Source organism: Cuculus canorus, chromosome 1 (genome assembly GCF_017976375.1).
Source record: "Cuculus canorus isolate bCucCan1 chromosome 1, bCucCan1.pri, whole genome shotgun sequence".
NCBI classification, from domain to species: Eukaryota; Metazoa; Chordata; class Aves; order Cuculiformes; family Cuculidae; genus Cuculus; species Cuculus canorus.
This window is the reverse complement of record NC_071401.1, coordinates 93,005,267-93,032,691: the sequence shown is the minus strand read 5'-3', so window position 1 is coordinate 93,032,691 and position 27,425 is coordinate 93,005,267. Positions and strand designations below refer to the sequence as shown.

Below are 27,425 nucleotides of genomic sequence, written 5' to 3'. Positions count from 1 at the left end.
TAACTATGTTTCAAAAGGTTTTGAGCTTATGAATTTCATAGAATCATAGAATGTTTTGGATTGGAAGTGACCTTAAAGATCATCCACTTCCAACCCCCCTGCCATGGGCAGGGACACCTCCCACTAATTGTGGCTGCCCAAGGCCCCACCCAACCTTGGTGTTGAGTGCTTTCAGGGATGGGGCATCCACAACTTCCCTGGACAACTTGATCCAGTGCCTTACCACCCTCATAAAGGATTTCTTCCTAATGTCTAATATAAATCTTCCCTCTTCCAATTTAAAGCCATTCCCCCCTCATCCTATTAATACATGCGCTTGTAAAAAGTCCCTCCCCTGCTTTCTTGTAGACCTACTTCACATACTTGAAGGCTACTATAAGGTCTTCCCGGAGCCTTCTCTTCTCCAGGCTGGACAAGCCCAACTCTCTCAGCCTGTCCTTGTATGGGAGGTGCTCCAGCCCTTGGATCATCTTTGTGGTCCTCCTCTGGACCCGTTCCAACAGTATCCTCAATCTCACTTTGGATTTATCCAAATGTCTTGCACAACGGCTACACATAAGGAGAAAGGGAGATGTAAAATATATAGGCTGGTTCCTCTGTAAGTTGATTCTGTCTATATGTAACCACTTCTAAGGTATTACTTCATTTCCAGTGTTGTAAAAAAAAAAAAAAAAAAAAAAAAAAAAAAAAAAAAGAAAAAGGGCCAAAGGACACAGTAACAGGTAACAAATACGCTGTGCTGGGGAGCAGTGTACTCCTCTGCCAGAGAAGCTTTAAACTCTTTGGAAGGACCCTCATTGGTTTATACACTATGAAACAACACCAGACCTGCTGTGGGGGGAGGATTCAGTGCAGCTCCATTAAACCAAATAGGCTCTGCTTAGTTACAGACTTGAAGATCTGGGCATACGCCAGCAGCTTGTTGATTACTCCTATTAACACCTTTTCTTCTCAGAGAGGGATGAGCTGGTCCGTGAACAGTGCATTCCTACTCTCTTCCCCCCAGTTCTTTCCTCCCTTCCTTCAGCCTGTGTCTGTCTCACTAAAGGGTTGGCCTTTCAGGTCTCTAAGGTAATAAAAACTTCTTTTTTTTCTACTGGGTTAATATTCGCCAAGGTTAACTGAGCTTGCTAACAAAGGTCAAAAGTACAGGAAAGCAGGAGCAACAGAGGTGGGAAGGGGGACACTATTTCCTCTTGGCAGCAAAAGCTATCAGGTCTGTCCAGCCAGTCGAGGGCTACCTTGTGGCCCTGTAATCTCTTCCAAAATAGTTGTATATATATATTATTATGTTTTAATAATGCAAGCTGGCTTTTGCGTAACCGGATGCTGAGTATTCATTTGTTTAATGGGTTATAAGCAACCTTTAAAGGAGACATCAGGACAGGGACTTGTTTTTCAGAGTGGTTCCATGCTTTGGGAAGGGCAAAAGAGTCTTCTGCTGGAGAGGGATTTTCTCTTGCTGAGGAGTCTAGAGTTCACTGCCTGAAATTCCAGGTGTCTGAGAACTTTAACAAAGCCCAGCCTAACACTGCTCATCCCCACACTTACTTCAAACATCTTTTTCTCACTTAAATATTAATAGTTTAAATGCTTGGTAAGGCACTTCCTCCCCCATATTTATGTGTGTACAGGGGAGGGGGGAGGATGTTTGGATGTTCTCTTTTGGTTTTTTTCCAGGTATATAAGTAAATTGTAGACTAGTGCTAAGCATCTGAATTTCAGCAAGTAAAATAAACCCATCTTTTTTAAGTGTCTGGCATTACCTACTATTGTATATCCTACCACATGATATCTTCGGCTTCTTATGACACCTCCTTTACTCTATTCTTTAAGATAACTCTGCCCACTCATTAATCATAACTTGCTTTGCTTCTGTGGCATTTTGTCATCACAGTTCATTTCCTATTCTGTTAATACCCAACATGTCATTTGCTCCATTGTCTTTCATACTTTTGAAATTTCTCCTCTGTGTGTAGAGTCTATGCAAAAAAGCCCGGGGAAGTGGGAGATAAGGTCTCTCTAAAGCCAAACCGGAACGTACTTACTCAAAGCATATCAGGATGAGCTTACGCTTGCCACTTTGGGAATACAGTACAAGACTTCCTTTTACCACACCAACAGAACTAGAATTGGAAGTGTCTCCAGGGAAACTCAGTGCTAAAACTCACAACTGAAAAAAGTCCAACATTCAGATGAGGAACTGGCTCACCCAACTCAGCACTTACTTTGTTTTCATAGCCCAGCTTTAAGTACCAGGGATCTCGTTATGCCCTACTGCGGTGGAGTCCTCTACGCAATTTTTTTTGTTGATACCATGAGAGAGAGCTCTTGCAGTTGACACATTACGACAGTTATGCGCTCACCATAAAACTACATCAAACCTGAGAACTTAATTAGTCATTTAATAACTAAACATAAACAAAATGTGTGTTGACTTTGGAAGTATATTTGCATCTCCTGGTATTACCAAGAATACACACAAATTCATTTGCTGCAGATATATTTGAAAATCAAAATAAATGGGCAGACATCTTCAAAAGTCATCTTTTTTCCTAACTGTTGTATGCCTGTGAAACAGGAGGGACTCCTTTGTTAGAGTATTAACTAAATATGCTGAAAAGCCACAAATCCTTAAACCAATTACCATGTTATCTGGGAACTAGGACAGGGTCTCAGTGCCTGCAGATTAGAAAGGTGTGTCCCCGTGAACATTCTCACTTATTTCTCAGGCTTTCAGTAACTTTTTTTTAGGAATTTCAAGCCTTACACAAATAGTTCTTCTTGGTTGTCATATTTTTTTTTGTCGTCCCATTTAGCTTTCTAGTATAGGGACAGAGAAGTTTCAGAGTTATGAAATTATTTGCTTTCTCCTAGGAGGAAGAAGCTGTCAGGAATAAGTGAGCTTAACTTCATTTTAGATGTATTTTTTTTTCCAGTGGGTTTCTTTTCTGTTATCATAAAACGAGAGAATAAAAATTCAAATACTGCTGTTTGTTGGATTTTTCTGGGTTTACCATGCAAATACAGCTGCATTTTCCTACATCAGAACATAATTTGACCTGCTATCTGCAGTAAAATAATGCTACTTTTGTGGCACAGAGATGGAATGACGACTTCAGTGTATGGTACAGGGTTTTTCCTAATACTTGGGATTTTTTTTTGTTTTTCACAGATCTCATTGTTAGCTTTCTCTTGAATTTGTAACAAAAAGCAGCCATAAATTCAAATTACTCAGCCAGTTAAACCAGGTTTATAGTTACTCTTGTGCCAACAAACAGGCCTAGAGCAACTAGACTGCATCACTGAATCTGGGTTTCAATGCAGATTATCTCATTGTTTTTATAAAATGAATTACACAAATACACTTTTAATTGCATTTAAAATACTTTATTTAATATCAATTTGCAAAAGGGAAGTGACTCAATTCTTATGCAATTGGTTTTAAACAATTAGTGGCAGAACTGTGTTTCAGTAGAATTTAAAATAAAATATTTTTAGTTTGCCAATGCATAAAGAAAAATACTGATTGGGAAAATAAAGAGAAACAAACGACAATAAACTTTAAATTAAGATTTTTTTTTTCTCTAATAGAAACCAAAAGTGATGTTTTGAATCCAAATGCAATCTTGGGCAAAATTAAGTTTGATTTTGTGGACACAGATCTTCTCAACTGAGAGTTTAATTATTAGAACTTTTCAAAACATTCAACATTCCTCATTACATCTTATATTCACTAGCAACATTTTTATAGATTCAGGAAGACCACTGGTATTCATTAATGCAGTAATAACTCTATGCAGCAGAAGGGAATAAAAAGTAACAAGACCTTTTGAACAGCTGAACTTTCTGAATACCTGCATGAGATAACCAGAGATAAATAGTATCCAAAAAGAATTGCCTTTTGTTTGTCTGAATAATAAGGAGTTAGGGTTTTTTTCACTTTCAGTACTTGCTCAGCTCCAGCTTTGCTGTATAACTGGTGAACTTGTTTCTAACTGCCTCCATTTCATGCTCTGTAAAGGGGCATTAGTTGTATGCATTATCAGGAGTACAGCTATTTTCACATTTAACCAAGTATTTGTAAAAGTGCTTAGATTCTTGTTGATTAATCTCTTATAAAAGTGTAAAAATAAAGTGTCCTTTTTATGTTTACCTGCAGCTAGGCAAGATTTTATGATCTGTTCCTGCAGCAGGTATGAGTACTTGATTTCTGTCAACAATTGGGCATTGTTTTAATTCCATGATAAACTGTGCAGGTGAAGTCAGAAAACTGTTAATCACTGATTGGTCGCAAACGAAATACTGATCCAGTTCACTGAATCAGGCATGCTGTAAGCAAGTGAAAATGCAGTTCAGTTTTCACCTGTTGATATTCTTCAGCAAGCCAGCAATTAACTCAAGAAAAAAAAATATTTAATTTCAATTATGAGAAAGAGCTGTTTGCATATGTAAATAGAAGATTTCAGTAACTATTATTGTATTTCTGAACAAACACTTCTAATAAGGGGACTTTGGCAGTTCCTTGTCATTCAGGAAGCTATGCATATGAAAGTTATTAACCTGTGGTAAAACATCACACACACGGAACTCTTACTGCTTACTACAGTTTGCTCGTTAATAACTGAAGTGTTTACATTTCTTCATCTTCTTTCATGGTTCTTAATTTAGGTCAGACTCTTCATTGGTTTATTCTGGTTCAGTGGCTACATTAAATTCTTGAGAAAGAACTGTTTGTTTGCCTGCTGCCTATGTAAAGTCTTGTGTTTGAAAGCGCAAATTAAACAAAGCCAAAATATTTCTTATCTTTAGAGAAGGTGGCAAGAGGAAAGAGAACATTTCTGGTGAATAATGAGAAATGTGGCATTACTGTCTTCCTTTAAGAAGTGAAAGATTGATGCTTCAATTCTACCTCTACTTAATTGCCAATACTTTGGCATTAAGCAAAAAACTTTTTGAACAGGAAATTCTTTTGCTGGTTTAACTGCTTGATTACTGACCTTTTCCTTGCTGGTTCTATATCACCTTTAGAATCAATTCCAACCACACTGAAACATGTAAAAATTTCACATGAAGCCAAAAGAAGCCAGCTGGAAGTACTTGTTTTCTCTGAGACTGATTTGACATAGGTCATCAATCTGCTGTACAACCATCCAGTGAGTAGGTTTCAAAAGGTAATTTGAACCTATCCTGAGAAAGGAGTACAAGCCGGTTAATACGAGTTTTTGCTGGTGATGGAGCTCTTTTCCTAAAGACTTATGTAGCAGCAACAGCAACAGTCCTCATAAAACAAACACCAACCAGGATTGTTATCTTCACTGCTGTTTTGATTTAAGATGTCAGAAGTTTTAACTGCAAAATACAAAACACTTAGACAGCATTGCATGCACACTGTAGAAAACGGCCTTGGGAAATCAATGTTTTCATAAATATCCAAAGCTGACAAAACTTATGCTTATTACTATTTCTGACATTGACCAAGTAAGCCTTACAGGATTTCTTTGGAAAATACTGACTATCTTACCGTCTGTCTGCACAGGCTTTGAAGAAAAAAAACCCATAATATATAGCATAGATGGAAGGCAGGCAATGGAAGGAGATCAACTGAGAGTTAATGTTATTAACATGTTTTGTCTGTACTAATTTTCTTTCCCAATATCAGTAGAGCCACATGAATGCTGGAACTGAAATGATAATATGAAAAAAAACAGAGTAAGTATTATTTTGGAAAGCTATACAAGCTGCAGGAACTGGTAAATATGTGAGATACTTGGAAATACAACTCTCCTGCGGTGTCTTTATGTGTATTAAGTAATTACCTTTACAGTAATTGACTGATCAAAATTCAGGTTGCTTTGAAGTTGTCAAGCTGTATATGTTTGAAAGTTTAGTTACTTCCCGCCAATTCATATTTTTCTGTAACATTTTTGTATTGAAAATTGTTAAAAGCAAGCAATTGGTTTGCATTATAGTAACTCCTTAGCTAGTTCTACTAAACAAGATTTCAGACTGTGTATTCTTATTACCCACAGAGAAGTTAGGGCGGAAAAAGGCATGAAAAATTACGTTACTCAGTCCATTTGCCAAGAAAAAAAGCACTGTCTGGGACAGTTTGCCATGTTCCCAGACTTTGTTCTACCATTTGCTTATGTGTCTGTTGTGCTAGACTGAATTTCCCTTCCTTCCAATTTTTTCTATCATTCAAACAAGTATTTTCCACCTTTTTGTGTTTGTAGGCAGATTCCACTTTTCACATGATTATATTCGCTTAGTCCTACTGTATGCAAAGCATCCCCTCTCCAGTAGTACTAATCTATTGCTCCTGCCTTCATAAAGCTATTGACTGCATAGCTGGAAAACCATGCAGAGATATGGGTACTGCAGTACTCAGGAACACATGAAATATTACAAGAACATTTCTTCAAAGAGTAAAAATATTGGCTATGAGACAAGATGCACCTGTATCTGGTCTGGATTAATATTGCCAATATTTTTTGCTCTGACACTGCTACCAAATCTCATAGATAACAAGTATCTGAATCACCTTGGTTGTAATTGTTCTGGGAGAGTTGTATTGCCATTTTCTGTTTTATTTTTTAAAGTTTACTTCAAGACCATCCTCCCTTATTCAGATTTTGTGGCAGGAAGTTTGTAAATATCTAATGATTTTTTAATTATTATTTTCATTTATTTTCCCCTTTACTAATGCCTCTGGTTTTGTTTAATTTCTACTTGTGTCTATGTACATGTTGCAACAGTTAGTATTACCTCTACAATAAGCGAAAACATTACCTTGTTTAATTTTCTTTCCTGTTGTTGCATCTCCAACACAAAAGAATCCTTGCCATGTGAACCAGCCCTGTCTGATAAAGAGGATTTTCACACCTTTGAACACGGCAAAAACTCTGCAAGCTGCCCATTGTATGAAAACAAGGAGTTAACTGGCTTAAACTGGTTGTGCTGAAGCCAGAGAGAGAGAATTTAAGATTGCTGCTCAGGAGTGAGTGGGTTCTCCACAAGTGGTGCGTGAGTATGGTGCCTTTGTGTCCTGCCCCATCCTGAGTTCTCCAGGCTTCTTGCTGAGAAGACAGGCTTATTCCAGAGGGTGTGATCACAGAAACTGGGCCAGCTGGTAAACACGTGAAGGTTTGGACCCTGGAAATTAATTCAAAGGTGATAGTTGGGTAGCCCAATAATGTCTCAAAGAGCAGCAGGAACAGTTAAGGTGGCCACCTCGCCACAGTGAATGTCATAGATGTCGGCAACACTTGGGTGGACTAGATAACAGAGAGGGAGGTTTAACATATTTTTCCTATGGCTTGTATATACAAAATAATCCTCTTAAAAATATAAAGTTATTTTGTTCTTGTTCACGAGTCTTGATACCAGTCAGATTTGTTAGAAAAGCCTAGTCAGTACAAAATCTTTTAACACTGGACTGTGTTTAAAACAAGAACTGTGGGATTCCACCCAGAAAACATGATTTTCCTGGTATCCTTGCAGAGATTAGTTATGACTCAGTGAGGAAGTTGCCCTGTAGGTGTTGGGAACTAGTAGATGACCTTAAGGCAAAGAATCCACAAAATGGCCAGACCTTTAGCAGCCCATTAATGATATGCCCTAGGAGGGCAGATATAGAGCTAGTGACTCAGGAGAGTGCCTGCGCTTCGGCAAGAAACTACTTGTTTGAGCCCTGTCTGTGAAGACTTGGAATTTTTGTCTTAGGTATGCTAAAGTATACAAATTAGCCCAGCTGCCCATTAGTCCATTCAGCACAAACATTGATCTTGAAACATTCAGTTAGTCACTTATAAGACTTCAAGGAGGCCACAGGGTCTCCAGCATCCTGTGCACGCAGAACAGATTGATCATGCGTATTTTGAATGCAGCCCCTCTGTACCAATCCAAAAATGGTAGTGCTATATGATGGTGATACAAAAGTTGCTAAAAAAAAACCCTAAACCAAACCAGTGACAGAAGGAAACACTATAAAGGCACATCTCCTGTCCCATGAGAAAGGGATAATCCTGTCCTAACAGTCTCCTGGGCAATAGGGCTCTTTGCCTAGACTGTTACCTAGATGGGACGCCCAGTCTACCTCTCAGGCTCCAAATGGGGCAAGAACAGCAGGTTTTGACTGTAGTGAGATTTCACACTTTGCCCGTGACCAGGAAAGCCTAGCGCTAGTGTTTCTGCATGAAGGCACTTCACCATCATCCTCAAAGGACTCTCAGAAGGATAAACACACAGAGATGCAGAAAGATCTGTTAATTCAGAAAGGAAAGCAACCTTGCAAAGCTCTGCAAAGAGCTAGTGTATACACCTAAAACAGTCTCTCCCTCCCAGGAGCAACAGTTCTGTCCGCAGCTAGGAAAGTTTCATATCGTGTTGTACTGCGGGACATTCAGTGTCCTAGTGCAGGAGGTGAGGAGACCTGTGAAACACTCCTGAAACTGGCCTAGTTTAGCCAATGGAAGTGTTATGGGAGAGCTTAGAGTCAGCTGAAATTTAAGCCTGAAGTCAAGAGCTTTCCCCTAATTTCTGTTCACCTCATATGGTCCATGCAGGCTTATGTCAGCTCATAAGTCACCTTAAAAGAACCTTGCCAAATATCTTATGTTACTTACTGAAACCCTGCCTGGAAAAAAAATACATATAACCTATTGAAGACAACAACAAATCAATGCCATGAAGAAGGAGCTGATTCTTCTTCCTGGTGCAGAGCGAGTACTCATTGTACTTTGTGAAACCTTTGTCAATATTTTTGTTACTGCATCCAGAAATGCTCTGAGCTAGCATGAAATGTAGACTGTAAAGCCCCTCAGGCTTTTTAGGAAGTATTTCCAGAAACAAAGAGCTATATTAAGTCAGTGTGTTGTCCAAAATATGGATTCATTACCCAGTGTGCACTAAGCCAACAACTACATCACCGAGAGTGTCATTATTTTATTCAGATGTGTGTAAATCCCGGGTGCTTGGAGATTTCCCTCAAACCAAGCTCACCTCAAGAGGTTTTTCATCTTCATTTATACACAAAGTTACATAAAGTTATACATTATTCATCATGTATGTTATCCCATATTTACATATGATTATAATAATGCCAAGTCATTCACAGCATCTTCTATACGTGCTCCAAAGGGGTCTTCAGTGGTATCTGGTGGTGGTTTAATAGTGTTGCCCTCCAAAAGTTGCTTGCCAAGTTTATCTATCTGTCATCTCCTCCAAAACCCCTCCTGATCTCCTCCTGGTCTCCTCCTAATTCCTGTCTCAGTATTCCTAAATTGCTGACTTGGAACTTCTTGGTTTACTTAAGTTCCCAGCTCCTAATTTAAAGATCATGCTTACAAATTGTGCTTTTGCTTCTCAAAAGCTAGTTCTTCTTCTTCATGAGCTGTTGCCAACAGGAGTACAAGGGCAAAGCTAACATCTCCATCCTTGGGCTTGCTTCTCCATCCTCTTCAGAAATGTCTATACCATATGCCAGCTTGATATTTATTGAGGCCTATCTCAAGAAGTTACTAAAATGCCTGAGACAGGCCAGGTATGCCGTGCTTGCAGCCCAGAAGGCCAACTGTACCCTGGGCTGCATCAAAAGAAGTGTGGCCAGCAGGGTGAGGGAGGTGATTCTACCCCTCTATTCCTCTCTTGTGAGACCTCACCTGGAGTACTGTGTCCAGTTCTGGAATCCTCAACATAAGAAGGATATGGAACTGTTGGAATGGGTCCACAGGAGAGCTACAAAGATGATCAGAGGGCTGGAGCACCTCCCATGACGGGCTGAGACAGTTGGGCTTGTTCAGCCTGGAAAAAAGAAAGCTCTGAGGAGATCTTATAGCGATCTTCCAGTACCTGAAAGGGCCTACAAGAAAGCTGGGCAAGGACTGTTCACAAAGACTTGTAGCAATAGGACAAGAGGGAATGGGTATAAACTGGAGAGGGGCAGATTCAGGCTTGACATGAGGAGGAATTTCTTCACAATGAGAGTGGTGAGGCACTGGCACGGGTTACCCAGGGAACTTGTGGCTGCCCCATTCCTAGAGGTGTTCAAAGCCAGGTTGGATGGGGCCTTGGGCATCCTGATCTAGTGGGATGTTCCTGCCCATGGCAGGAGGGTTGGAACTGGATGATCTTTAAGGTCCCTTCCAATCCAAATTATTCTATAGTTCTATGATTCTGTGATTCTATGATTCTATGATATGATCCCTATCTTAATGAAGAGATCTTCTGAAATTCTTCTCCTCCCAGGTGCTATTCAGTGTGTAGAGACCCACAGGTAAGTCTGAGATCAATGTACCTCATCCTAACAACTTATTCTTGGTATTCTTCCACTTGCTTAAGTGATGTGGTCACCTACAGCACTGTGAGTCCTACCTGTAGCTTCTGATGACTATGCTACACTCACTGCAAAATAAGGGCTTCTGCCTGCTCGAGTGCACTACTAGCCAGTGTCCAAGCTCTCCTGAAGGGCACTGCCAAGTGCAGCCTAGTGTTTGTCAAAGCGGTTGTCTTGTTTCAGTCTCAGGTTAAACAGGCGAGTATGTTCCTCTGTTTTCTGCATGGCTATTTACAGATGGTCCATCTCACGTTGTGCTGTTTTCCACAGCTGCAGTGACAGACTCCAGAAAGGGTACCGCTACAAACAAATAAGCCTTTCAGGATCTTGCAGGAAAAACATCTGTGCCTCTCTGGTAAATAATCCCGTTAGCCTGCACATCCCACCCTGCAGCAAAGTAGCAGCGGCTCTCAATAAGAAGGGGTCTGAGTGGGATTGGAGCAGATCCCTGCACTTCGGTCCTCGGAAGCTGTTCATCTGTTGCTGCAGTCTCTTTGAACTGCTCCACTAGGACCTGCTCAGGGGACTGATTTTGTCCTGGGCTTCTGAATAAAACAAGCTTTTTTTTTCAGGGAAGAGCGCTGCTGACTCTGTGACACTGCCTGTATCAAATGTGTCCTCTGTCTGGCTTTGTCCCAGGTCATCTGAACTCAAAGCAACATACAAGGGCCAAATTAGGGAATAGGGCTCCTGCAGGATGGTTTGAGAGGTGGAAGATAAAGAGTTTGCTACAAAAACCCATCCGTATTCTCCAGAGACCAACTGATAGACAGATATCCTCCTGGGGAGGCAGCCTCACTCTGTCAGCCTCAAACAGGCAGATAATCGGAACAGGGTTTTCACGCTAGAGTGCATTGGCTTCAGAAAAAACAGGATGTAGAAACAACCCTCATCTAACAAAGATTTAATGGAGTATTGCGTAAAACAATATGCTGCAAGATGGCTTGAAAGACTGGTTTCAGTAGAGCTCTGTGAGAAACAAAGAGGAAAACAGCTATTTTGTTAGATTTTTTCTGTTTGTTTGTTTGGGTTTTTTTATGTGGATTAGGAAATCTAAAGCTAGAAGGTGCTCTTTTGTGCTTCTGAAAATAATGCATACCTTGCCTATTCTCCTAAACATAAGTCAAAGTTTCAGCACACATTTTTTCACACGTTTTCCTCAGACACTTTTGCCCATGGCATGAGATGCTAGGACAACATATACTACTGGTACCTGCACACATTTTTGTTCTTTGCATGTTTTTAATGTCATGCATCCCTTAGGGGGAACTAGAAGAACTCAGATCTAATGCAGCATTTCACACACCACAGTAGACTAACTCATGTTCATGCCCCACCACTGATTGCCTCTGTTACTCAAGTTGAAATAATAAATGCATCAATAATTATCCCTAAATGTACTGCACTGTAAGTAGCGCTCACTTATTCCTAACTGGAACTACAGGAGGCATGCCTTGGCTTTCCTGTGAAAGCCCATGTTGGAGGAGCAAAGTGCATTGTTGGCTGTTCTCTTTTCAGAGACTGAGGCAGAAGAGGAAAAGGATTTACCTATTTACAGGCCTCCAGTAGAGCCATGGACTATACTGTGACCAGTACAGCAGCTAATCTCAGCGTCAAGCCTCATGGTAAGCAGTTCTTTCAACCTACTGAAAAAGACTGGCCTGATGAGCTACATATAGCTTCTGGACCGAGACCTTCTCTGGATAACAAGATAATTAAAAATTGGGCTACAAATGGGGTTTTTTTAAAGAAAAAACTAGAATTTCTAGATGCTTTGGGGACTTCAAGGACCTGCATGCAAGTGTATTGAAAAGAGAGCCACACATAAATAAAGAAGTTACAGCCTTGGAAAAAGTACTGATACATTGTAATAGTGGATTCAAGGTATGCTCTTCATTCATCCAAGGATCTGATTTGGTTTGCTCTTGGAGACTGCATTCCTGCCCTCTGCTTCCCTTATTTCTCCCAGCCGTCCTTGTTGGTTTCTTTAGAAAAAGAGGCTCCCATATTCATGCCTCTGTTAGTTAGCTGCTGCTTTCTTCCTTCCCTTTTCTTAACAAAAAGTATTCTATTATTTCATGTTCCCCCTCCTGTAAGGGTGAGAGCTATTTTGTCTTCAAAAGAATTGAGGTTTTTGCTGAGCTAGATGATGACATGATCCATATATATAGAAATATCATCACTCACCAAAATGTTAATTTCTAAGAATAAAAAAAAAAGTAAAATTAAAACCCCTGCAATTAAAAATTCCTTAAATTGATTCTACAAATTTATTTCTGTAAAAGCTAGAATAAAGCCAGGATTTCATCCCTAATACACAAAGTGACACAGTGCTGTGTGGTTTGTGTCTCATAAGAGGTGCTGCTGCTGGCATACCTCTGCCTGTTCTGTTCAGCTCTAGAAACTTAAACTACAATTCACTTCATGTTTTCCTTCAGGTTGTTCTTACCACCCTGCAGGGTGATTTTTAATCAGATTAAAAAGCAAGACCTGACTGGTGTGAGGTGGAGCTTGCTTGATGGAGTGTCACCATTACAAAGACCCAAGCAGCAAATAAGTGTACATTTGTCACGCTGGTCAGCTGTTTCTTCCTTCCTACATTGTTGAAGTGAGCAGTCTGGGAATTGCTTTAGTCATTTTAACAGAGGTTGAGATGTGCTGGCAGGAGTTGATTAGAGGTGGGTGTGAGAAACTTGCTGACCTGAACAACTGCCTCAACTCCATGTGTGCCCGACTGTGTGGTCCACATCCATCTTTTGCTTTTCTTGCAAAACAAACCCGCTTCGCTTGCATTTTGTCATGACCTTCTGCTAAGTCCCCTTTTATTGCTACATAAAAACATCTTCATATTATATCTTAGAGATCATTCGTATGATCAACTATAAAACTGCAATGTGCCTTCAGCTTCTCATAGACTGTGCTGAAATGACAAAAATTAATATATTGGAAATAGATTGCAGTAGCCAGCTCTTTCAAAATCTAGTTTGTTTCTTCATGGTACCCTAAGTAATATACCGCATCTTTAAAGGAATACAATGTACCTTCATCCTTATCAAAAAAGCTGACCTTATATAGTTCAGTTTAGACAGGTATGCATGGCTTATAACTAACTGTTTCCTCTTGCAGTTAATCTTGTAGAACATCTTGCTTAAAAGCACAAGTGTAAGATTGCAAAGGCACATTTTTGCCCTTGTTTGCAACACAGGTGAAGTACAGTTAATACCTGCAATGTGGCCCTGGCTATCAGTTTTAAGATCTGAAATTTCTAAGACCAAACACAGGCTCTGAGCCGAAGGTCCCTTGCTGGGGAAGCTGCCCTAGATGCATACTCCACTACGAAAACCTTTGCTGCAGTGAGAACTCCTTCTGTGGTGGATGGGGAATGCAGACAACAATAAAGTGAGCCTGGAGAGACCTCTGCTTTCTAACCTCAGGCATTTTTTCACAGCATAGATAAGGGCCCAGACATTCCTGGGACTGGAGCTGGGAGACCTTCCAGGCATGGTGGGATTGTACCCGCATTGTGCTGCTCAAGGGTACACTTACATTAAGCTATAGACTTGTAGTGTACAGAAGACTGATGGCCTTTGTTTTTCATATCATGAGCATATGCAAAAATCCACAGGTGTTCAAACCAAAATCACTGTTGGGGACACAATGAATGACCATTAAAAGGCCCAAATCAAAGTGTAGCTGGGAATTTAAGGGGTTAGATCAATGATCTGGGAGGGAGGTATCTCAAGTAAAGCCACAACAAATAAATCAGGCTATTTATGAGTTTTAAGTCTTCTTCAGAAAAGTATTTTGACTCAGTTGTTACAAGGAAAATACTGACTTGGAAAATTAAGAACTTTCAATTCATTTTTTTTTCCAACCTCCCCTTTGTTTTCTGGCCAAAATTCTTAAGATTGATTCAGCTCTTAAAAACATGACTTTCAGAAAGTCTTATCTTCCCCCTTTAATCCAAAACCTAAACAGGTAATAGGGAAATGTAATATTTTTATTAGGATGTAGATAATTCCTAAATATTGAAAAAACACTGTGAGATTTTTTCTAATTTTTTCTCTGTAGAATTTATTTCTTCCTCGATTGACCTATCAGTACTGAGGTTTACCTAAGGTGAGAAAAGTTTTTAAAAAGAACTCAAAGGGAGTAGAAACTGAAAAGCTATTAAAAACCAAAGTTAAATGAAGTCAATTGATTTTGCTGCATATGAGAAAGTGCTATAGAGAGGACAAATGACTTACATGTTTGACTCCAAGATAGATAAATAGATGCATGAATAGGTACATAGACAGATCCACATTTCTGAAGAAAAATTGTGTGTGGGTCTGCTGCAAAAAGTGTTGCTATTTTAATTGTTCAATACTACTTAGTGAAAGAGCTTTCCTGCACAAAGGTGAAAAAATATATGCAACCATATTTTATACCTTGTACTGTGTACTTTGTAATATATACTTTGTTAAAGCTGGTATTCTGCTAAAGAAAACTGAAAGGATGAAAGCATGTGGGTTTGCTTCCCCCTGGTTCCTGATAGCTAATAGAAATTAATGTTCAAAATGACAGCAAGAGGTGGGAATTTTCTTGTTTATTATTCAGTTTTACTTTCATTGTTATGTACACTGTTTATGGTTATTTGAAAATATAACTGTATGCATAAAGAGCAGTGCATATTACCATTCCTATTGTTGTAGGTCCTTTGCTTGGCAATAACTCCTCAACTTAGCAAGAAAGAGTTTTAGGTTTTTTTAAGAGCAGTATATTTAAATTTCAAATGCATGTACATGCTATTGCATGAGTAAACTGAATGATTCACAAGCATCAGAATAATAACAATTGTACACAATACTGATAATAGCGTTTGCTTTAGTTTGATGGGTGTGTGAGAGGACAATGAAATGGGAGTTTTGGAGAAGGGGGTCTAACTTGGACTTCCTGCTACCCCCAAAACCTGCATTTTATAGAGTGATCAGAAACTCAGTAGGATTATAAGGCAAAAACTGCAAACCTTGATGTACATGAGTAACCACGCTGAGCAATCCTGCTGAATTCTCTGGTCCTTTCTGTAAGAGGCATTGCTCTCCTGCTTCTGTGATGACAAGACAAGCTCCCTGGACCAGTTTCCTTCCTTCCAAGGCTACCAAGAGTATGAAGGTCCACTTAGTCTTAGTGGACATGGATATGGCTTGGCTCAGCTAAAAAAACCTATTCTGAGTAGCTGCCCACTGTCGTTTGGGGTTTTTTAGCCAAATCTGTAAGTCACCTCATTAACTCCAAGTTAGGGAAAATAAATGGAATATCTACATGGTATTTTTTTTTTATTTAAAAGACTGAATGTGCAAAATCTCATTTATTAGCCTGATGCATATGAAAATACAGATGTATGTGCCTTGTCCCAAAAGCCTTTACTATATAACAAAATGCAGCTGGTAAAGACTTTATCGGATTGGACAGCATCATAAGCTTTTAAAAATATTTATTTATTCATACTGATGTATCCAGTTAAATGTAGTAAGTTCATATTGTCAGAAACTAGATGAAATGGACCCCAGCTGCAACTAATGAAAGGCAATGTAATCATACAAGGATTTACTTAGCGCATATTATACATACATTTTTTTCAATCCCTCACAATTACACTGGTTCAACATAGATTCAAGGTGATATATAGATGTTACGTTAACAAAATGTCAATGAACTTTAAATCTGGAGTTGGTGTCAGCACAAATCGGGCAGAGGTGATATTAGAAGACTTAGAGAAAGTGAAAACATGAGCTAAAAATAATAGAATGAAATTAAGATGGGAAGTAATCAGAATGGAAAAAAATCAGAAAACTTTACTTCTAAAGGAACTTGGAATGAAAAGGGTCTCTTGACTACTTGAATTGCAGTGGGATGCCTGTGTAACATAGTCTAAAGCTCTATTAGTAGAGCGGTCCCAATTCAAGGAGAGAGCAGAAACAAAAAGCGGCTATACAGAAGGAGAGAGCAGGGACCCGCTACCTGGGAGGTGCATGGTGGCATTGCCTGGGGATGCAGGAATAAGATTAGCAAAACTAAAGCTCAGCTGAAATCTAGCAAAGGATGTGAGGGACAACAAGAGGGGTTTCTGAAAATCTATTTGCAGCAAAATGAAGGCTAAGAAAAATGTAGGCCTGCTGTTCAATGGAGCTGGGGACTTCATGGCTAAGGATAAAAAATACTGAGATACTCATTGCCTTTTTTGCCTTATTTTTCACTGGCCAGGTTTGCCCTCTGGCCTCTGAGGTGTCTGAGGCTCCTAGCAGAGCCTGTGGGAGTGAAACCATGATCAGAGAAGAGGGAGATAGAGTTAGTGAGAGCTTGGGGTAATTGGCTATAGACAAGACCATGGGATCAGATGGAAGGCATCTAGGGAGCTATGGAAACTGGTCCATGTCATGCAAGGCCACAGTCTATCACTGGTGACAGTGGAGGTTTCCGATGACTGAAAAAGGCAAATGTCATGCCCAGCCTTAAGGAAGGCAAGAAATGTGAACTGAGGAGCTAGAGGCTGGTTAGCTCCAGCTCAGTCCCTGGGCAAGTGGCAGAGCAAATGCTCTCACAACCCATTTCCAAACAAAGGAAGGACAAGAAGTTGACTTCGAACAGCCAACATGCATTTACCATGCACTAATTTTGCCCTTCCAGCCTGAACGCTTTCTGTGATGACAGGACTGGGTCTGTGGATGAAAAGAAGAGAAGTGGATGTCATATTCCTAGACTCCAGCAATGCCTTTGACACTCTTTTCTTTAATATCTTTATTGCCAGACTACTGAGATATGGGCTGAATAAGTGGATGATAAGGGGGGTGGAAAATTGGCTGGACTGCTGGCCTAGAAAATTGTTTGTAATCTGCTAGTGGTACAAAGTCCAGCTGGCAACCAGTTACCAGCAGTGTGCCTCATGGATCAATACTAGAAACAGTAGTGTATTCTGCCATTATTAATGACCGAGACAATGGGACAGCAGGTACTACAAGTTTCCACTTGCAGGCGCAGTCAATACACTGGAGAGCAGGGCTGCTATTCAGAAGGACCTTGGCAAAGGTGTAGCTAGCAAGTTCGGGGAGATAGTTCTTCCCCTCTGCTCAGCACTGGTGAGGCCACATCTTGAGTGCTGTGTCCATTTTGGGGCTCCTAGTACATGAAAGATACAGACTTACAGGAGCAAGTCCAGCATGTGGCCACCAAAATGGTCAAGGGGCTGGAGCACAGGACATACAAGGAGAGATGGAGAGAGCTGGGAATGTTCAGCTTGGAGAAGAGAGGGTTCAAAGGGTAATTTATCACTGCCTGGACCCAGCTAGTGAGAGGTTGCAGAGAAGATGAAGCCAGGCTCTTGTCAGAAGTGCAGGGTGACGGGACAGGTTGGGCACAGGTTGAAACATGGGAAAATCTGGTTAGATACTAGGAAAAAAACTATCATCATGAGGCTTGCCAGACTTTGAAAGTGAGGCCCAGAGGGGCTGTGGGTTCCCCATCCCTGGAGATACTGTTGCACAAGCCCTGAGCAGCCTCAGCTAACTGGTCCTGTTATGAGCAGCTGTTAGCATTCAATGGCCTCCTTCTATCCTCAGCTGTTCTGTGATCCTAATGATTCTTCCTGTATTTTGGGATGTCCAAATAGTGTGTCACTTTTTGCCATTAACATAGCCATGTGAACACAAATTTGAAACAATTCTAAGACAAAAGAGTACCAAAGGCCTGGACAGGAGTTACTTGCATGGTTTGGTGCTAGGACATATCTGTGGAGTGTAATGGGAGGAGGAAAACCTAACCCGCGTCAGAAGGAATATCAGGTCTATTTCTCCATGTTTCCTTTATTATTTTTTTTAGGATCTAAGCAGTTCTTGTTTTAGCATATAGTCTTTCCAGAGCTTTTCTTTCTGTTCCATTTTCTACCCGAATTAATTTAATGAAGAAGGAAACGCACCTAGCAGCCTGGGTTTGGCACAAAGTTAAACAAAAACCTACAGCAGAACTATTTTGCATATTATTATGACAATACAATCTTTTTGTTTGAAGTTTGATGTCAGAAACTGCAATTCCACTGTCAGTCACAAGAAAAGGAATTTGTTTTTTGCATCTGCTTGGTTGCCTGAGGAATTACCATAGAATGATAAAGGATATTAACGATTAAACATCAAGCTGTGCCCATAAAGCTGAAGGTGCCCAGTGGTGCCTCATAATAGGAATAAGTTAAAACTTTGAATAGTAACATTTCCACTGGGCTGTTTTGCTACTAGAGTGCTATTATTTTATAATCTTATAATTAGTAGTTGCACAACTCTGTTCCTCTCTGGCACGTAGCCAGCAGGTTGTGCCTATCACATGCTGGGGTTTGGGACTCTCAGGAGTTCAAGTTACACAGAACCAATTTAACGTACAGCAAGCGTTTTAAACAAAGGGCTCCTGGAAATAGTTACTAGAAGGACATAACGTATTCAAATGGATTTACAAGTATAAGCAGAAAACACAGGATTGCATATTTGGAGACAAATCTAGGAGTGGGTTCGTGTGTCAAGGTACTTCTCCACAGCGGTCTAAGGTAAGGCCTGAGCGTTCTTTTCTCCTTACCACTTATCTTAATTTTCATAGGAAACCAGGAAGGAAGGTAAGAACAACTGGAATCTTCTGCACTCTGCAGGAATCTAAAGGAAAGAAATACAGCAGGAGAGTAACGATGTCCCTAAGAAAGGTCATTAATATGAGGATGGACGTCTCTCATACCCATGGAGTAATCACCATCCTGGCACGGGGAAGAACCACTTTCAAGTTATGGCCATAAATCAAATGAGAAGGGGACTGAAGTTCTGTTCCCTGTCCATGTCCCACCTAGTGTTTTCCTGCCTGTGACCCACCTCAGTGACTGGGAGAAGCCATTTGCTGGATGGGATTGTCTGCAAGACTGCAGTCTGGCCCAGGGAACACATGCTGGGTTGTGCAAGTCTGGCCGGAGAGCCCCAGGGCATGTCTGCAGTTTGACATGACCAAGGGCTCCAGGTAACAGAGCTAAGAGGTACAGAGGGATAGACATCAGCTGACAGAGCTGGAGGAGCTTCAGTGGTGTTATACATTGGGATTTAAGTACCTAGCTCTACAAGATTTGACCTTATTTTTTCTTGGCTTCCTTCTTCAGTTGTTAAATGGAAGGAGACAGTAGTTGCCTGCCTGGTTTTGCAAGGATAGACGCAATAAATACAGCATCTAGACAGCCATATAGGGAAGGTAGTTTATATTTTACACAAAGAAGGAACAGCTAGGTCTTCTCAGGGAAAAAAAAAAAAAAAACAATGAAGAAAGGAAAGATGGGGAGTGAAGAAATTTGTCTTCTCTTGGCCTAGCAATGTACACAGCCAGCACTACATGCGTGTTACACAAACGTGTGCTGTGATATTGGCATGGCACCAAAATGCCCAGTCTGCCAACAAGCAGTTATTGACCAACAGCACGTGTTGGCACCTCTCACGCAGAAATGCTGTACAGGCAGTGCTCTCTCTCAAGAGAATGGGATATCCATCAAGATTTGCTTTGCGCTATATTTTAATCTAAATTGATGCGTGGGAGAATGGGTATAAAAGCTTAGGGATATCTTGCTATAATTTATCACATGCATTTGTACTGTTGGCATCAGCCTTTTTGGATCTGCTCCATTTTCCTCCCTTTCCTGTTGTGTTGCTCAGTTTTCCGGTCACAACTGGGAGAACAAGTAGCATGGTTAATAATCTCGGAAGTGTAAGAATGAGTAAAACATGTTATCTTAAACTGAAGGCTAGCTATAAAACCAGCTGCAAATATTAGCTATAAATGAACAATAACATGGAAATATTATTTAAAAACATATAAAATTTGTGAAATGCCGTTTTTTTCTTGATTCTGCTCAACTGTGCGTGGAGCTGTATCTGTGCACTTTGGAGATGTAACTATGTTGGGATCCATGTTTTCCCTCTTTCTATGGTTCTGGAGAGCTCCTATAGCCAAGGGAGGTGCTTGGATTCTCCTCTTAGCTAATGGTTAATGGAATTAAATCCTAGCTGAGGTGATAAATCCTGCTTCCTGCTCTAACTTACACAGCCTCTTCGCTCCCCCTTCTCCCTCTTCTAGCAGCACTAACCAGAGAAGACAGTTCACTGGGGATTTACATTTCTCTACCTTCTCCCCTGCCTTCACAGTGCACCCCTTTGCGTCTGCTCCAGGTTTGAACAAAAGGCAGTGTCTTCAGCAAGAAGAATGAAGGTGGTAAGTTCATAAATAAAAACATGACAGCTCCTGGTGGTTTTTGTGCCGGTTTTGTGTTTTTTTCTGGCTCATACTGGCTTAGTTTGCTTTGGTATTCTAAGGGAATAAGATTGTGTTTTAGGAAATAACCCTACCCTTCAATTTAGCAAATCTGATATGATTTGCATGGCAAATTTGCCTGATTGCCTTCTGTAATTAGGGAACAGGCTTTGTACAGAAAAGGTAGACAGAGAGATAGAGACAGACAGAATGACAGGAATAGGACAGGACTCCAGATACAAATGCCTAACTCTAGGTTCGTGGAGTGTGGATGATTTCATATGAGTTAAGCTTCTATATTAGGATGAGATTGTCACTCCAGTACTGCTCATTGTATAGTGGAGACCTAGTCAATAATGTGAGCTTAAGACACCTTCATTTGGGGCTGATTCCCTTCTTTTGGCACTCTCTCCTAATCTGAGTAAGGCTTTTAAAATCAGTTTTGAATGCTATGATTTTTCTTATTTCCTTATTTTTTAGGGGTAATATCTTGCTTTAGGGTAACAGAAATACAGCTTTTTTTTTTTTGGTGACAATTTTATTTCATATTTGCATTATTGTTAACTATTTATTTGATTACGTTTCTGTAGGTAAGTCAGTGAAATATTTTCATCTTGATAAAGCTACTCCTGCAGAATGACAGTGAATACTGGCTTGGGCAGCAATGACCTGAGAGCAGCTTTTAGTGGTTCACTGTCAAAATGGTGGTAAATTCTGTAGAAAAGGCTTCTAGGACTACAGAATGTCAAAAGCTGAGCATCAGTCAGCAATGTCATGTTTTTGTGAAAAAAAACAAACCAAAACAAAAAAGCAGTCTGGAAGTATAAATAAGAGGATCACTTGCAAACGGAGCAAGGAATTCTTCCTCCCTGTTTTATCACTGACAAGGCTGAAATTTTGGGTTTAACATCTCAGGAATGGATCTATGCATTTAAAGACAGCCCAGATGAGAGCAGAGAGAAAGATCAGTAGCAAAACCTCCCTCCTGGGACTTCCAAGGAAATACAGTACTTTTGTTTAAGTTAAAGCAGATGAAGTTGAGGGGGAGTGTAATTATATATGATGTATATATAATGGATCAACATTCTCCTACTCTAACTTTAAAATGTAGCAGCTACTGGGCAGAAAATTAACTCTATCACAGCCAAAACCAGGACACTACCCCTTGTTCTATGCCGTCTATGTCATGCCCAAATTTTCCAGTACATTCCAATTAATCACCACCACTTATTCTGTCTTTAAAATATATATGTACATATATACACATACAGCGATATCATCCCTGTAGTCCATAGGCCATCCCTCCAAAAAGTCCATTGAGTTCATTTAGCCCATCACTTTAGGCTCCATAGAATCATAGAATGGTTTGGGTTGGAAAAGACCTTAAGGATCATCCAGTTGCAAGCCCCCTGCCATGGGCAGGGACACCTCCCACTAGATCAGGCTGCTCAAGACTCCATCCAATCTGACCTTGAATACTTCCAGGGAGGGAGTATCTTCAGCTTCCCTGGGCAACCTGTTCCAGTGCCTCAGTATCCTCATCGTGAAGAATTTCTTCCTAATGTCTAATCTAAATCTTCCCCGTTCCAATTTAAAGCCATTCCCCCTTGTCCTATCACTGCATGCCCCTGTAAATAGTCCCTCCCCATCTTTTCTGTAGGCCCTCTTCAGGTACTGGTAGGTCACTATAAGGTCTCCCCAGAGCATTCTTCTCTCCAGGCTGAACAACCCCAACTGTCTCAGCCTGTTCTTATACAGGAGGTGCTCCAGCCCTTTCTTCATCTTTTTAACCCTCCTCTGGACCCATTCCAACAGTTCCACACCCTTCTTATGTTGTGGATTCCAGAACCGAACACAGAACTCCAGGTGGGGTCACACAGGAGCAGAGTAGAGTGGGAAAGCCACAAGGCTGGTCAGGTAGGACTTGCCCCTGGTGAAGCCACGCTGGCTGTCTTGAATCACCTCCCCGTCCTCCATGTAATTTAGCATAGCTTCTGGGATGATCTGTCCCATGATCTTCCAAGGCACAGACAGGAGGCTGACAGATCCATAGTTCTCAGGGTCATCCTTTCTACCCTTTTAAAAATGGGCACAATGTTGCCCTTCTTGCAGTCACAAGGCACTTCCTCTGACTGCCATGATTTCTCAAGTATCATGGAGAGGGGCTTAGCAACCACATCTGCTAATTCCCTCAGGACTCTGGGATGAATCTCATCAGACTCCATAGATTTACATATGTTCAGGATTCTCAGGGGGTCATGAACCTGATTTTCCCCTGCATTCAGAGGGGCTTTACCCTGGTCTTTATCTTGTTGCCCATTGACCCAGGAGGGGTGAGGAGAGTGGTTACCAGTGAAGACTGAGGCAAAAAATCTGTTGAGTACCTCAGCTTTCTTCTCGTCTGTTGATATGAAGTCACCATTTTCAGTCACCAGTGCGGTACGTTTTCTTTAATCCTCTTTTACTGGTTGACATACCTGTAGAAACTCTTCTTGTTATTCTTTGCTTTCCTTGCCCAGTTCAGCTACAGCTGCGCCTTGGCCTTCCTGACCCCATCCCTACACAACTGGGCAGCGTCCCTATGCTCTTCCCAGGTTCTCAGTCCCTGCCTGCACGGCCTATGCAGCTCCCTCTTGGTCTTGAGTTTGACCAGCAGTTCTCAACTCAGCCACGCTGGTCCCTTCCCTTCTTTGCCTGTTTTCCTACATCTGGGAACTGAGCGCCCTTGTGCTTCTTGGAAAGCATCCTTAAATATTTGCCAGCTCTCCTCTGCTCCCTTGCCCCTGAGGACCATGTCCCAGGGAGTCCTACTAATTCCTTGAGGAGCTGGAAGTTTACTTTCCTAAAATTTAGGCTCCTGACTATACTCCTCGAGTGTTCCATATCCCTCAGGACCTTGAACTCCACCAGTGCATGATCACTGCAGCCCAGGCTGCCTCCAATCTTGAGGTCACTGATGACCTCACTTGTCCAGGGTGGAGGTAGTTTTTCTATCCCACCTCCTCATGTCCTTTAAATGGTCACGCACGGTAAAACCACATGGTGCCCTGTGGTGTGTACCACATATCCTGAGCAGTGGAACTGGATTTCTCCTAATAGCTGAGATACTGGTCTTTACAGATGGGGAGAAGGACCTGTCCTATTTGAGTTGCTGGAACTCCCAGGGCAATTTTTTGAACAGTTTTTCAAACAGTTCTTTTGATATTTCTGACAATCTTTCCTCAGCCAAGATGCAGGGCCATAGGGAAGAACAGAGATTGTTCTTCATATTGCCAGAATTGGTTAGCCACTGCATTCACTGTTGGTACCACTTGTTCTTTCCAGTCCAGTGTTGCCAATGAATTGGCATATGATGATAACACCCTTGTATAAACTTCTGCCATATGAGTCTGATACATTGGACTTCATCTGGGTCTTTAGGTGACTGCAGGTTGTCCAGGACAGAATAAATCAGGTCCTGCACTGATAATTCCCTCAGATACTGGACACATCTCTCCAAGGTGGTCCACTTGCCTGGGTGGCATATAGTATCTTTCTTGAAGGAATACCTGTCCTTCACACCTGCTAGGAGTTGCCTGCAGAAGCTGAGGGCTCATCTGCCTCTTCCGATCATCTTATCAATGCCCACTTTCCTAGACAGGGATCCCAGCTCCTTGACATCTGTCAAAGGTGATCTAAATACAGCTGATCTTGATTTAGGAAAAGAATTGACATTTTCCAGTACAAAGGGCATTTCACAGGCAGTGTCTATGAATTTATATGGGGTAACTTCTGTGGAAATTACCAATTCTAGTAACCACTTCTGAAGTGTATCAATGTATGCAGTTTCAGCATCACTTTAGGTTTTTGCATCCAAAAGCACGCTCATTTTTATTCCTTTGATGTACATAACCTAGAGTCAATCTGTAGACCAAACAGTATTCAACTGATAATTGTTCTTCTGAAAGTACACAAACTACATGAATGTTTATAAACCCCAAATGATGTCACTGTGCAGGTAAATGACAGCACAACAATAGCTAGGGCTGTACTCCTCTAAGTTACAGCATTGTTCCCTAGCAACTGCAGAGGTGCTGGGCAGCCTTTGGAGCCATCACCGATGCAAACAGGCCACTATCTGACAAATGGATGAGAAATTATCTTAATATTGTTTTTCACACAGGAGATATTGTTAATCGATTGCCTGTTCATAATTTGCAGATACCATTTTCTGCTTTCAGGTAAACTAGTACGCAAAACTTCCTCTGATTAACAAATATTTATTTAATTTCATATTTGTGTTAATATTAATCATATACATTTTATATGTTAAGGTATTTGAATTGCAGGGGAATAGCATTCAGTAGCTGCTGTCGTGTAAGAAAAAGCACACTGTTTGATATTAAGGTAAACTTATCGAACATCTGCCAAAATCTAGAGCACCAATTGCTTCCCTGGACTGAGACTGACTTTTGAAGCACATGGCTAGGCATAAAGGCAAAAGGGAGAAAGGGGAAGAGTAAGGGCTTTATCTAAGAGGCCAAGCTATTCATTAAATCAGCTAATCATGCCATCCTAGCCCAATTAATAAGTATTGGTGCAAGGAACACTATTGAACAAGCCACATTAGTGCTCAGTGCTTCCAACAGGTGACAGAAAGCCATGCTTTGTCCTTTGACTGCTTCTCAGTGTAGCACACTGAAAGGGAACTCTAAGTCATAAGGGGCTTTTGCAGAAAGAAATGCTCCTGAATACACACATGCCTTTACTTCTAGCTCAGCAAAGACTGCTTTCAGTTAGATTTGATGAGGGGACTTTCCATTGTCCTACTCCCTCTCCTCCTAAGGTAAGTCCATTAGATATTTTTTACATGTACTGTATGCGAGAGGTTGATGTCTATCTCTGTACTGAGGCAGGAATCGTCATGTTTGTCACTTGCCTATTCAAAGAAATAAATTACCACTCTATGGTAGGTCCAAGGATTTGTGGCAACCGGTTTTTGGAGGAGTAAGGGAAAGGGGTTAGAGAGTAAAAAAGAGTGATGTATGTACAATGTAGCTCCGGTGATCCCTAGGGGCCAAATCAATCCAATTTCAAATTTCAGGATTAAGAAGAAGTGCAGAAATCTTTGACTGCATCAATGTGTTGCCTTTGGCACAGAAGTTCTGCTTGAGAAATTCTTCCTGTCCTTGGCTGCTCACTTTCTGGCCACAGCATCTGCTGCCTCCTCTGCAGAAATGTCAATGTGGCCCTGCTGTAAACTGGATCTATGAAATTATTTGGCATAAATCACTCTTTTTTTTTTTTCTTTTTTTTTTTAACTTATTTCTTCTCAGCCTAGATCATTTCAGAATGCAAACCTGAGAGGTAAGTCGTTGCACTGGAAGGAGAAGCAGTGAAGTGTGGTACTGGGAACCAACCTGTTTTGTTACACTGCCCTCATCTGACTAAAATCTAGTTATCTGATCTCTTAAACTGTGGAGTACCCTATTCAGTTACACATATTAGTTTGTGCCCTGTGTATTTTAGTTTCACAGGTACTGCAAAGAGAGTAGGAAAGAATGGGAATTGGAGGCTGAGAGGCTTGAAACAACAGAGAGGGTAGAGGGTCAGGTAGCAAGTTTTGTCTGAAGGCCAGGAGAAATATTCAAAGGGAGCAAAGTTGTTTGTCGGGTGGCCGTGTGGAGGAACAGCATGTGAATTGAAAGAGAGGTGCTTTAAAGGAGAAAGAAACCAGAAATGGATGTGTTTGTAAAACAGCGTGGCTGCAAAGCAATGCAGAGGACAAGGAAGCATACAACAAGAGACTGAAATGGCTCCATCTTGAGTAGGTTTGAAACGGAGGAATTAAGCCATTGCCCACGGCAGGACTGTTCTCAAACAAGGGGACTATTTGACCTATGCATGCTGAAAAGATATAGACTGAATACTTCGTCAAGCATAATTGACCCCAGTCTTCAGCTAGACAAAAAAACCAAACATCTGTGACTTTTTACGGGGCATTATGATGTCCAGTTAGATGCAGTTTGCTATTTGGGAATCATTACCTCCCACTGTCTCTCTCACTTTGGGAAACATTTCATTCATTTGGAAGCAATCACAGCCCTCCTGCTTTAAAAGATTTGCCTGGAAGCAGCAGAGCAAGTTGTAATGCCACATCACACCAGTTGCTCACCACAGAAAATTCTTAGCCACTCCGTTATCTTTTTGCACAAGCCAAGTTCTGTTAATTGCTTCATCAAGAGAAATCCTGTACTGGAGCAGTGAGTGTGGAGGGGACGCTTGTTGCATCTGCATATGCTAGTTTGGACAATCCTGAAAACTGTTTTGACTTGTTCCTTTACTGCAAAAGGTCCATCCTTGTCACTGCAGAAGAATAAAACTGCTATGCAAAACCAGCCTTGTGACTTGCCTTGATATACAGCTGGAAACATTTTGTTCTGCAGAGCCAGACCTTTATAGTTCAATCACGTGAGAAAGTTCCTGGCAGCTGTGATGTTTTAAAAGCTTCCTTTTGCATGGTGGTTTGCATTTTCCTTTGAATGCTTGCAGCATCTGTGTAACATTGGGAGTGAGCAGGCTCCAGGACCTTCCTTTTTTGCTGTTTTTGGCTGTGCACACTGTTGTTTTACAAAAGACAATGTCTCTTTTAGGCTAAGGCATGCAATTCTTGCAACTTTCCCTCTGTCAGGAGAAACCTCATCTTGGAGCTGTAGTCCATGAGACAGCAGGTGAGAATGAAAGCAGCTTATGGTTATTCTCTTTCTTGTTTGCTTGATCTTGCTTTTTTTGTCTTTTCACCCCAAATCTG

General features: G+C 41.0%; 1 long non-coding RNA gene across 3 annotated transcripts in view; it reads left to right on the top strand.

The window, feature by feature from the left end:
* Nucleotides 1–20,460: 20,460 nt before the first annotated feature.
* The window catches only part of LOC128849486 (uncharacterized), a 48,324-nt gene continuing 41,359 nt past the window's right edge, over nt 20,461–27,425 (top strand). For 2 of the 3 annotated variants that reach the window (XR_008447411.1, XR_008447413.1), the window contains exon 1: nt 27,145–27,345. This is a non-coding gene — a long non-coding RNA (uncharacterized LOC128849486). Of the gene's footprint in view, nt 20,597–27,144; nt 27,346–27,425 lie in introns of those variants that run through there. The other variant, XR_008447412.1, reaches the window with a different exon arrangement.